Source organism: Ascaphus truei, chromosome 2 (genome assembly GCF_040206685.1).
Source record: "Ascaphus truei isolate aAscTru1 chromosome 2, aAscTru1.hap1, whole genome shotgun sequence".
Taxonomy (NCBI): Eukaryota; Metazoa; Chordata; class Amphibia; order Anura; family Ascaphidae; genus Ascaphus; species Ascaphus truei.
This window is the reverse complement of record NC_134484.1, coordinates 101,172,775-101,186,301: the sequence shown is the minus strand read 5'-3', so window position 1 is coordinate 101,186,301 and position 13,527 is coordinate 101,172,775. Positions and strand designations below refer to the sequence as shown.

Below are 13,527 nucleotides of genomic sequence, written 5' to 3'. Positions count from 1 at the left end.
CGTTTATAAATGAGTACAATCATTCTCCGTTATGAAAACATGATGCATGCGGGGCACCTACATGAATATTTGTATCCAACTTGTCAGCCAGTCACATTGCTACATTACTCAATCTCATTCTCTGATAGAAGTAGAATTTTACAAGCAAGAAGCATATCAGAAAAGCAGCGCCCATGCATATTGTGGCCAAACAGATATGGCCAAACTGGCTCACAGATATTCAGTACAGGTTACAGGCTATATGCAGTACAGGTTACAGGATATATGCAGTACAGGTTACAGGCTATATGCAGTACAGGTTACAGGATATATGCAGTACAGGTTACAGGATATATGCAGTACAGGTTACAGGATATATGCAGTACAGGTTACAGGATATATGCAGTACAGGTTACAGGCTATATGCAGTACAGGTTACAGGCTATATGCAGTACAGGTTACAGGCTATATGCAGTACAGGTTACAGGCTATATGCAGTACAGGTTACAGGCTATATGCAGTACAGGTTACAGGCTATATTCAGTACAGGTTACAGGCTATATGCAGTACAGGTTACAGGCTATATGCAGTACAGGTTACAGGCTATATTCAGTACAGGTTACAGGCTATATGCAGTACAGGTTACAGGCTATATGCAGTACAGGTTCTTTGAATCATGGCAATCTTTATTAACACCCTCCATGGCAGACTGCCCATCATAGCGGCCGGTACTTAGCCGCACATGTTCAAGGTTGCCCACCTCAAGGAAGTTCCTTCCTGACTCTGTAATAGAGACAGGGATATCTCTGCCACCTCTCCCCTAAAGGAGGGCCACCATCTGTGCCAGAGCCCTGGCACAGTGTGGGGTCAGCTTGTCACTCTGCAACTACTTGACAGACTTGATCTTGAACTCCCGTCTCACAGAACTGACACTTGCACTCCTAGCTCCAGGAGGCACAACCCCTATGTCACTGTAAGTGGACACAGAGCATGCTGTCACTTTCTTTGCTACATATTACACCTCACAGGGGGTTGAGGGCAAATCTCATGATAACTCCTGGCAAACCTGCCCTCTTAACAGGGTTTACTGCACAGGAGGAGAGAGGCATGTAACCCCAAAATTACACAGGGCTACACAGGTTACAGGCTATATTCAGTACAGGTTACAGGCTATAGTCAGTACAGGTTACAGGCTATATTCAGTACAGGTTACAGGGTATATTCAGTACAGGTTACAGGCTATATTCAGTACAGGTTACAGGCTATATTCAGTACAGGTTACAGGCTATATTCAGTACAGGTTACAGGCTATATGCAGTACAGGTTACAGGCTATATTCAGTACAGGTTACAGGCTATATGCAGTACAGGTTACAGGCTATATGCAGTACAGGTTACAGGCTATATGCAGTACAGGTTACAGGCTATATGCAGTACAGGTTACAGGCTATATGCAGTACAGGTTACAGGCTATATGCAGTACAGGTGTAGCCATGTTTAAAAATGGTATACAGTTCTCTCTCATGCTGGCAGTAAACCTGGTAAGTATACAGGATTGCCAGCATCAATCATGGAGGTTTGCCCTCACACCCTGGTGAGGTGTCATATGTACATGAGGGGAGTGGTAACAGACCTTGTGTCCATTGTTAGTGACACAAGAGGTGGAGCTATTCCCTTGGTATATAAGACACAGCAATGCCCAAAGTTAGTGGGTGCAAGTCTATGTTCAAGATCAAGTGTGTTAATTAAGAGTTCCAGAAAAGGGTTCTACAGCAAGTAGTCAGACATGCAGCAGTAAGGCTGGCTGGGCCTACACTGTGTCCAGGGACCTGGCACAGGTGGTGATCTCTCGGAGGGAGAGGTGATCCAACTCCATTGGGAGGGCAGATCGTTTGAAAGGAGAGCACTGAAGAAGATGAGCGGCTAAGCTGTTTGCTGCGAGGGGCAGTCTGCCTATACCGTCAATAAAGATGCCCTTGTTCACAAGAACCCCCATGTGTGAGTGTGAAGTTACTCCACAGAGGAAGGCACCACAGAGGAGTTCCTCATCAGAACCATCTCCTTGCAGACGCAGAGATCCTGATGAGGTGGAGGCGCTGCACTGTATGTAGGTAGGACTCACGCACACTACCTCAGCTGCCTGTCTGGGTTGACATTCCCCAAACACCATCATGCGGGAGACTCAGGAGTCCTGTTGCCAACAGGTGCACCACCAGACACGAGCATGTAATGGGGACTGGTTAGACCACAGGGGCCAATGTGAGATTGGGTGGGTCAGGAAGGTCCAGAAAATCCGTTACACAGGTTACAGACTATATTCAGTACAGGTTACAGACTATATTCAGTACAGGTTACAGACTATATTCAGTACAGGTTACAGACTATATTCAGTACAGGTGTAACGGTCAGACCCCTACCCAACTCATATGGGCCCCTATGTGCAGAATCTGCCCCCAGTTACATGTCATGTCGTGTGGTGCACCTGCTGGCTCACAGGACTCCTGAGTCCCCTGCTGATGGTATTGGGGACTTCACCAGGACTGGCTCGTGAGGTAGTGCTGAGTTCGTACTCACAGTTGGTACAGCGCCTCCCTCTCTTCCAGGTCCCCATGACAGCAGGGAGGAGTCTCTGGAAGAGAACCCCTGGGTGCAGCTTCTCCCTGAATGACTCCAGGCTCAGACGAGAAGGTTCTTTGAATCATGGCAATCTTTATTAACACCCTCCATGGCAGACTGCCCATCATAGCGGCCGGTACTTAGCCGCACATGTTCAAGGTTGCCCACCTCAAGGAAGTTCCTTCCTGACTCTGTAATAGAGACAGGGATATCTCTGCCACCTCTCCCCTAAAGGAGGGCCACCATCTGTGCCAGAGCCCTGGCACAGTGCGGGGTCAGCTTGTCACTCTGCAACTACTTGACAGACTTGATCTTGAACTCCCGTCTCACAGAACTGACACTTGCACTCCTAGCTCCAGGAGGCACAACCCCTATGTCACTGTAAGTGGACACAGAGCATGCTGTCACTTTCTTTGCTACATATTACACCTCACAGGGGGTTGAGGGCAAACCTCATGATAACTCCTGGCAAACCTGCCCTCTTAACAGGGTTTACTGCACAGGAGGAGAGAGGCATGTAACCCCAAAATTACACAGGGCTACACAGGTTACAGGCTATATTCAGTACAGGTTACAGGCTATAGTCAGTACAGGTTACAGGCTATATTCAGTACAGGCTACAGGCTATTGTCAGTACAGTTTACATGCTATAGTCAGTACAGGTTACAGGCTATAATCAGTACAGATTACAGGCTATATTCAGTACAGGTTACAGGCTATATTCAGTACAGGTTACAGGGTATATTCAGTACAGGTTACAGGCTATATTCAGTACAGGTTACAGGCTATATTCAGTACAGGTTACAGGGTATATTCAGTACAGGTTACAGGCTATATTCAGTACAGGTTACAGGCTATAGTCAGTACAGGTGTAACGGGTATTCCCCCACCCAATCGCAAATAGGGTCTCCTAGGGGAAATGCTACTCTGGTTACAAGGCATAATAGTGTGGCGCACCTGCTGGCTTACAGGACTCCTGAGTCTCCCGCTTGATGGTATTATGGGGAAGGTCAGGACAGGCTTCTGGGGACATACCCAGTACGTACTCACGGTGACAGTGCCTCCATCTATTGCAGGCCCCAGGATATGGGGTGGAATCCCTGGAATAGAACGTCCCACTCAGGGATGAGAGATTCCAGTCTCACAACCGCTTCTTTATAATCAGGAACACTTTATTTCCTCTGCAGCATTCACTGGAACAGCATACACAGCAGTACAGGAACACAGTAACACAGCAGTACTTCTCAGAATGACCCTGGCCTTTCACTCCCAGTCAGGGCCCTGGAAGCAGGCCTAGCTCTTCCACTACCCCCTATCAGAGTAGTGGGAACAGTCTACGAGCCTCTCCCAGGGGGAGGGCCTCAAGTCTGCCAGGTCCCTGACAGCTCGGTTAGGTAAGACTCAGCTCCTCTCAGGGTAGGAGCAACTAACTCAATACAGGAAATGCAGATCATTAAGACAGATACAACAAGAGCCCGCCCCTGTCCCTTATTGGACACAGGCCTGACTGCACTGCTTTCTCTGCCTCACTGATCTGCAGTGAGTGGGAAGAGCCCATCTTAACTCCTGGTAAACCTGCCCTTACCAGGGATTATTGCACAGAAGGAGGACAGAATAATAGCCCAAACCTACCAGGGCTATACTCTCCCTCTGGTGGAATCCAATGGTCCCCACTTGGACCTAAATTTGTGGGTCCATCCTGCAGGTGAACAACCTATACAAAACAAAATAACATGACATATTATTCACCATAATACAGTGTTATTACATTTGCAGGTTATACACCCTCCTCTGGTGGTGACACAAAATAACTAGGATTACTCCCAACGTGGAGAATCCGCTACTAACAGTAATGCCTGGGGTCAGGTTCCTTTACTACCCTACCCTCAGGATATATATTTACTTGTACTAGCTATACCCTTATTGGGTGGCCTGCGCACAGCATGGTCCACTGGGTTTAGATCAGAAGTACCATAACACTCTGGGTTGCATACTGGACACCTACAATCATCCCATAATTTAGACATGGGTGCTAATGGTCGGAGAGGATCATGTCCATACACTTTCTCAAGGCATCTCCTGGAGATGTAAGGCACCCTTTCTTCATTATACCAATTTTCCTCGTCTGATCTATCCTCATCATCAGAACTATATCCCTTGACCTCATCAGTGGAACCCATTTCAAACTCAATTTCTCCCTCTACTGAGTGGTGCAAATGAAGTAATGACTTTTGGTAATTTCTGACAACTCTTGTCAGACACTGTAGGCACATAGGGTTTTACCCGAGCAACAGGCACAATATGAACAACATCATTACCCAAATCCCCAGAGTCCTGAACCAAACCCACCCAGTCCTTGTAATCAGTGAATGGCTTGGGGACCCCATGTTCACCCAGTGACCCGTGGTGACTGTATCTGAAATCCGAACCAGATGGAACAGGGACAGGGGCAATGGCAGGGGTAATGGGGCCAGAGACTGGGGCATAGGAAGCAACAGTGTCCGGGGCAAAATCCTTGGCTTCAGCTAGGCCACGGCCTACCGCAGGGGACGTTGGCTGCTTGGACGCAGCCACGACAGGCCAGCGTTTCCCTCGGTCTACCATCCTGTAAATGTAGTGGTCCATTTCTCACCTGGAGAGGGCGCTACTCACCGGAGCGATCGCAGCACAGTCCCAGCCCGCTCCGGAGGTCGCCTTGTAAGTGACGTCATCCTCTCGCGAGGTCGCCTCATCTTGTGTCAGGTCCCGCACAGGAAGTACGCCATCCGCAGGACGGGGTACCGGGAGGTCAACGATGTCCTTCATGCGGAAGTAGGCACTAGGATGGGCCTCGTCTCCGGACTCCTCCAACGCAGCCTTGGTCGGGGCCTCTTCTAAGGCCTCCTCCATCGGAGCCTGCTCCACATCACAGATAAGTGGCTCTCTTCTTGCAGCACCGCTGTAGGGGTCCGCCGGTAGGCGCATCACCCCCGCTGAACTGCTATCACACTCGTCGGCCAACGAGGCAGGTAGGGACATCTCCGCAGGGGAATAACATTGGGGCCCCTCGCCGTCACTAGCGGCAATCGGCACGAAGCGGTCCCGCTTCTGCACCACCAGCGATAGCGATCCCCATCCTCCCTGGGCAGTCACTGTCTCTTCCGTGGGTTCCACCATCGTGAGTTCCGCCTCTGGAACCGGGGTGCACGGACCCCCTGGAACGTTTGTTGGGGCGCACGGGCCCTCCACATGGGTAGCATCGACATGGCCCACATTGCATAGCATAACCGCTGGGTCATCAGGCTTTGCTGACACCAGAGGACCGTCTCTGGCCTCGTCAGGTTCGATCACCTCACCTGGTAGCATTTGGGTTGCGGTCTCTGGAACTGGCTCGGGCCTTGTCTCAGCCATCGGGGCTCGGTACACCCCAATGGTAGACATTAGCGGGCTAGACACAAGATGGCTTGCCCCATTCACAAAGAAAATAGCCCCCCAAACAAGGTCTTCTCCCAGGCATGCACAGTCAGTGCCCAAACACCGCAAGCTGGTGATCCCATCAGTGAGTACATCCAGGAAACCTTCTGGCAGCGAGTAATAGGCAAAGTCCATATCGCCTGCTCTTACTTTATGTATACACGGGCACAAAAGAAAGGGGTAACTCACTCCTCTGGCCCGCCATGTTCCATCAGTCTGAGGTTGCGGCAGCTCGCATCCAGCTCCTCCTTCAGTTTGGGTAAAGCTCTGGGATTGTCTCTCATTGTGCCCCCTCCCTCTGGTGGAGATTAGAGGAGGGGCACTCGGTAGTAAGGCGTGACTCTGGCTTTCACTGTGACCCCTCCCTCTGGTGGAGATTAGAGGAGGGTCACTGGGTGTTACCTCATGATGTAGACTCTTCGCTGAGCCAGTTACTGGGCAGGGGGCCGCGGCTCCTGCTTTCGTGCCACTTCCTGCACATAGGCGGGGCTCTAGCTTTCGCGCCAGACCCGGCCAAATCTCTGCAATTACTCTGCTCACAGTCTTTTTGCACGCAGCACGTGCGCCATCCAGACTCGGCGGGAACCGCCATTTTAGCTTCTTCGCACCGCGCGGTGCACTATCGCATATAGCAGCCGCCATCTTAGGTGAACCCACAATTTTCACTGTAGTGCAACCCTCACTGCTTGGCAGGGAACTCGCTCTCTTGTGAATACTGCAATACATGTAGCTACTGGCAAGTGGTAAACTCAGCATACCCCAGGCTAGGCAAAACTCTTTCTTTGTATACTGCACACGATGACAGTCCATACACGTGCTCTGCGGTTCATAGTCTGGCTACTGGCTAGTAGTATTCTGGGCTCTTCCCTGTGCAGTACTCGTGTCTCCCCCTCTTGGCTGCCAGTATCGTGGATCCTATCCAGGGGTCCCTCTTAACTGCGTTAACCAGGCCACCCCCTAGGCATCCTGACTACCCGCCTCAGGTTTGACTAGAACAGCAATAGCCTTGTCTCCAGACCTATTCACCCTTTAGGGCAGTCTAGGGCGTTCTTTGCGAGGTTTGTCGTTCTCCTGACTACCCCTAGACTTCCCCCTTTCAGCAGCACTTGTTCTGGAAGCATACTTTCAATCTTTCTGTTTTGCGTCGCTGAAAGCCTGTCCTGATAATCTCAGCAGTGCCTCCAATTGTAACGGGTATTCCCCCACCCAATCGCAAATAGGGTCTCCTAGGGGAAATGCTACTCTGGTTACAAGGCATAATAGTGTGGCGCACCTGCTGGCTTACAGGACTCCTGAGTCTCCCGCTTGATGGTATTATGGGGAAGGTCAGGACAGGCTTCTGGGGACATACCCAGTACGTACTCACGGTGACAGTGCCTCCATCTATTGCAGGCCCCAGGATATGGGGTGGAATCCCTGGAATAGAACGTCCCACTCAGGGATGAGAGATTCCAGTCTCACAACCGCTTCTTTATAATCAGGAACACTTTATTTCCTCTGCAGCATTCACTGGAACAGCATACACAGCAGTACAGGAACACAGTAACACAGCAGTACAGGAACACAGTAACACAGCAGTACAGGAACACAGTAACACAGCAGTACAGGAACACAGTAACACAGCAGTACAGGAACACAGTAACACAGCAGTACAGGAACACAGTAACACAGCAGTACAGGAACACAGTAACACAGCAGTACAGGAACACAGTAACACAGCAGTACAGGAACACAGTAACACAGCAGTACAGGAACACAGTAACACAGCAGTACAGGAACACAGTAACACAGCAGTACAGGAACACAGTAACACAGCAGTACTTCTCAGAATGACCCTGGCCTTTCACTCCCAGTCAGGGCCCTGGAAGCAGGCCTAGCTCTTCCACTACCCCTATCAGAGTAGTGGGAACAGTCTACCAGCCTCTCCCAGGGGGAGGGCCTCAAGTCTGCCAGGTCCCTGACAGCTCGGTTAGGTAAGACTCAGCTCCTCTCAGGGTAGGAGCAACTAACTCAATACAGGAAATGCAGATCATTAAGACAGATACAACAAGAGCCCGCCCCTGTCCCTTATTGGACACAGGCCTGACTGCACTGCTTTCTCTGCCTCACTGATCTGCAGTGAGTGGGAAGAACCCATCTTAACTCCTGGTAAACCTGCCCTTACCAGGGATTATTGCACAGAAGGAGGACAGAATAATAGCCCAAACCTACCAGGGCTATACAGGTTACAGGGTATATTCAGTACAGGTTACAGGCTATATTCAGTACAGGTTACAGGCTATATTCAGTACAGGTTACAGGCTATATTCAGTACAGGTTACAGGCTATATTCAGTACAGGTTACAGGCTATATTCAGTACAGGTTACAGGCTATATTCAGTACAGGTTACAGGCTATAGTCAGTACAGGTTACAGGCTATATTCAGTACAGGTTACAGGCTATATTCAGTACAGGTTACAGGCTATAGTCAGTACATGTTACAGGCTATATTCAGTACAGGTTACAGGGTATATTCAGTACAGGTTACAGGCTATAGTCAGTACAGGTTACAGGCTATATTCAGTACAGGTTACAGGGTATATTCAGTACAGGTTACAGGGTATATTCAGTACAGGTTACAGGCTATATTCAGTACAGGTTACAGGCTATAGTCAGTCCATGTTACAGGCTATATTCAGTACAGGTTACAGGCTATATTCAGTACAGATTACAGGCTATATTCAGTACAGGTTACAGGCTATATTCAGTACAGGTTACAGACTATATTCAGTACAGGTGTAACGGTCAGACCCCTACCCAACTCATATGGGCCCCTATGTGCAGAATCTGCCCCCAGTTACATGTCATGTCGTGTGGTGCACCTGCTGGCTCACAGGACTCCTGAGTCCCCCGCTGATGGTATTGGGGATTTCACCAGGACTGGCTCGTGAGGTAGTGCTGAGTTCGTACTCACAGTTGGTACAGCGCCTCCCTCTCTTCCAGGTCCCCATGACAGCAGGGAGGAGTCTCTGGAAGAGAACCCCTGGGTGCAGCTTCTCCCTGAATGACTCCAGGCTCAGACGAGAAGGTTCTTTGAATCATGGCAATCTTTATTAACACCCTCCATGGCAGACTGCCCATCATAGCGGCCGGTACTTAGCCGCACATGTTCAAGGTTGCCCACCTCAAGGAAGTTCCTTCCTGACTCTGTAATAGAGACAGGGATATCTCTGCCACCTCTCCCCTAAAGGAGGGCCACCATCTGTGCCAGAGCCCTGGCACAGTGCGGGGTCAGCTTGTCACTCTGCAACTACTTGACAGACTTGATCTTGAACTCCCGTCTCACAGAACTGACACTTGCACTCCTAGCTCCAGGAGGCACAACCCCTATGTCACTGTAAGTGGACACAGAGCATGCTGTCACTTTCTTTGCTACATATTACACCTCACAGGGGGTTGAGGGCAAACCTCATGATAACTCCTGGCAAACCTGCCCTCTTAACAGGGTTTACTGCACAGGAGGAGAGAGGCATGTAACCCCAAAATTACACAGGGCTACACAGGTTACAGGCTATATTCAGTACAGGTTACAGGCTATAGTCAGTACAGGTTACAGGCTATATTCAGTACAGGTTACAGGCTATATTCAGTACAGTTTACATGCTATAGTCAGTACAGGTTACAGGCTATAGTCAGTACAGGTTACTGGCTATATTCAGTACAGGTTACAGGCTATATTCAGTACAGATTACAGGCTATAGTCAGTACAGGTTACAGGCTATAATCAGTACAGATTACAGGCTATATTCAGTACAGGTTACAGGCTATATTCAGTACAGGTTACAGGCTATATTCAGTACAGGTTACAGGGTATATTCAGTACAGGTTACAGGCTATATTCAGTACAGGTTACAGGCTATATTCAGTACAGGTTACAGGGTATATTCAGTACAGGTTACAGGCTATATTCAGTACAGGTTACAGGCTATAGTCAGTACAGGTGTAACGGGTATTCCCCCACCCAATCGCAAATAGGGTCTCCTAGGGGAAATGCTACTCTGGTTACAAGGCATAATAGTGTGGCGCACCTGCTGGCTTACAGGACTCCTGAGTCTCCCGCTTGATGGTATTATGGGGAAGGTCAGGACAGGCTTCTGGGGACATACCCAGTACGTACTCACGGTGACAGTGCCTCCATCTATTGCAGGCCCCAGGATATGGGGTGGAATCCCTGGAATAGAACGTCCCACTCAGGGATGAGAGATTCCAGTCTCACAACCGCTTCTTTATAATCAGGAACACTTTATTTCCTCTGCAGCATTCACTGGAACAGCATACACAGCAGTACAGGAACACAGTAACACAGCAGTACTTCTCAGAATGACCCTGGCCTTTCACTCCCAGTCAGGGCCCTGGAAGCAGGCCTAGCTCTTCCACTACCCCCTATCAGAGTAGTGGGAACAGTCTACGAGCCTCTCCCAGGGGGAGGGCCTCAAGTCTGCCAGGTCCCTGACAGCTCGGTTAGGTAAGACTCAGCTCCTCTCAGGGTAGGAGCAACTAACTCAATACAGGAAATGCAGATCATTAAGACAGATACAACAAGAGCCCGCCCCTGTCCCTTATTGGACACAGGCCTGACTGCACTGCTTTCTCTGCCTCACTGATCTGCAGTGAGTGGGAAGAGCCCATCTTAACTCCTGGTAAACCTGCCCTTACCAGGGATTATTGCACAGAAGGAGGACAGAATAATAGCCCAAACCTACCAGGGCTATACTCTCCCTCTGGTGGAATCCAATGGTCCCCACTTGGACCTAAATTTGTGGGTCCATCCTGCAGGTGAACAACCTATACAAAACAAAATAACATGACATATTATTCACCATAATACAGTGTTATTACATTTGCAGGTTATACACCCTCCTCTGGTGGTGACACAAAATAACTAGGATTACTCCCAACGTGGAGAATCCGCTACTAACAGTAATGCCTGGGGTCAGGTTCCTTTACTACCCTACCCTCAGGATATATATTTACTTGTACTAGCTATACCCTTATTGGGTGGCCTGCGCACAGCATGGTCCACTGGGTACCATAACACTCTGGGTTGCATACTGGACACCTACAATCATCCCATAATTTAGACATGGGTGCTAATGGTCGGAGAGGATCATGTCCATACACTTTCTCAAGGCATCTCCTGGAGATGTAAGGCACCCTTTCTTCATTATACCAATTTTCCTCGTCTGATCTATCCTCATCATCAGAACTATATCCCTTGACCTCATCAGTGGAACCCATTTCAAACTCAATTTCTCCCTCTACTGAGTGGTGCAAATGAAGTAATGACTTTTGGTAATTTCTGACAACTCTTGTCAGACACTGTAGGCACATAGGGTTTTACCCGAGCAACAGGCACAATATGAACAACATCATTACCCAAATCCCCAGAGTCCTGAACCAAACCCACCCAGTCCTTGTAATCAGTGAATGGCTTGGGGACCCCATGTTCACCCAGTGACCCGTGGTGACTGTATCTGAAATCCGAACCAGATGGAACAGGGACAGGGGCAATGGCAGGGGTAATGGGGCCAGAGACTGGGGCATAGGAAGCAACAGTGTCCGGGGCAAAATCCTTGGCTTCAGCTAGGCCACGGCCTACCGCAGGGGACGTTGGCTGCTTGGACGCAGCCACGACAGGCCAGCGTTTCCCTCGGTCTACCACCCTGTAAATGTAGTGGTCCATTTCTCACCTGGAGAGGGCGCTACTCACCGGAGCGATCGCAGCACAGTCCCAGCCCGCTCCGGAGGTCGCCTTGTAAGTGACGTCATCCTCTCGCGAGGTCGCCTCATCTTGTGTCAGGTCCCGCACAGGAAGTACGCCATCCGCAGGACGGGGTACCGGGAGGTCAACGATGTCCTTCATGCGGAAGTAGGCACTAGGATGGGCCTCGTCTCCGGACTCCTCCAACGCAGCCTTGGTCGGGGCCTCTTCTAAGGCCTCCTCCATCGGAGCCTGCTCCACATCACAGATAAGTGGCTCTCTTCTTGCAGCACCGCTGTAGGGGTCCGCCGGTAGGCGCATCACCCCCGCTGAACTGCTATCACACTCGTCGGCCAACGAGGCAGGTAGGGACATCTCCGCAGGGGAATAACATTGGGGCCCCTCGCCGTCACTAGCGGCAATCGGCACGAAGCGGTCCCGCTTCTGCACCACCAGCGATAGCGATCCCCATCCTCCCTGGGCAGTCACTGTCTCTTCCGTGGGTTCCACCATCGTGAGTTCCGCCTCTGGAACCGGGGTGCACGGACCCCCTGGAACGTTTGTTGGGGCGCACGGGCCCTCCACATGGGTAGCATCGACATGGCCCACATTGCATAGCATAACCGCTGGGTCATCAGGCTTTGCTGACACCAGAGGACCGTCTCTGGCCTCGTCAGGTTCGATCACCTCACCTGGTAGCATTTGGGTTGCGGTCTCTGGAACTGGCTCGGGCCTTGTCTCAGCCATCGGGGCTTGGTACACCCCAATGGTAGACATTAGCGGGCTAGACACAAGATGGCTTGCCCCATTCACAAAGAAAATAGCCCCCCAAACAAGGTCTTCTCCCAGGCATGCACAGTCAGTGCCCAAACACCGCAAGCTGGTGATCCCATCAGTGAGTACATCCAGGAAACCTTCTGGCAGCGAGTAATAGGCAAAGTCCATATCGCCTGCTCTTACTTTATGTATACACGGGCACAAAAGAAAGGGGTAACTCACTCCTCTGGCCCGCCATGTTCCATCAGTCTGAGGTTGCGGCAGCTCGCATCCAGCTCCTCCTTCAGTTTGGGTAAAGCTCTGGGATTGTCTCTCATTGTGCCCCCTCCCCCTGGTGGAGATTAGAGGAGGGGCACTCGGTAGTAAGGCGTGACTCTGGCTTTCACTGTGACCCCTCCCTCTGGTGGAGATTAGAGGAGGGTCACTGGGTGTTACCTCATGATGTAGACTCTTCGCTGAGCCAGTTACTGGGCAGGGGGCCGCGGCTCCTGCTTTCGTGCCACTTCCTGCACATAGGCGGGGCTCTAGCTTTCGCGCCAGACCCGGCCAAATCTCTGCAATTACTCTGCTCAGTCTTTTTGCACGCAGCACGTGCGCCATCCAGACTCGGCGGGAACCGCCATTTTAGCTTCTTCGCACCGCGCGGTGCACTATCGCATATAGCAGCCGCCATCTTAGGTGAACCCACAATTTTCACTGTAGTGCAACCCTCACTGCTTGGCAGGGAACTCGCTCTCTTGTGAATACTGCAATACATGTAGCTACTGGCAAGTGGTAAACTCAGCATACCCCAGGCTAGGCAAAACTCTTTCTTTGTATACTGCACACGATGACAGTCCATACACGTGCTCTGCGGTTCATAGTCTGGCTACTGGCTAGTAGTATTCTGGGCTCTTCCCTGTGCAGTACTCGTGTCTCCCCCTCTTGGCTGCCAGTATCGTGGATCCTATCCAGGGGTCCCT

General features: G+C 50.6%; 1 protein-coding gene across 6 annotated transcripts in view; it reads left to right on the top strand.

Moving 5' to 3' along the window:
* The window catches only part of SGK3 (serum/glucocorticoid regulated kinase family member 3), a 117,516-nt gene that overhangs the window by 67,138 nt on the left and 36,851 nt on the right, over positions 1-13,527 (top strand). The window lies entirely within an intron of this gene.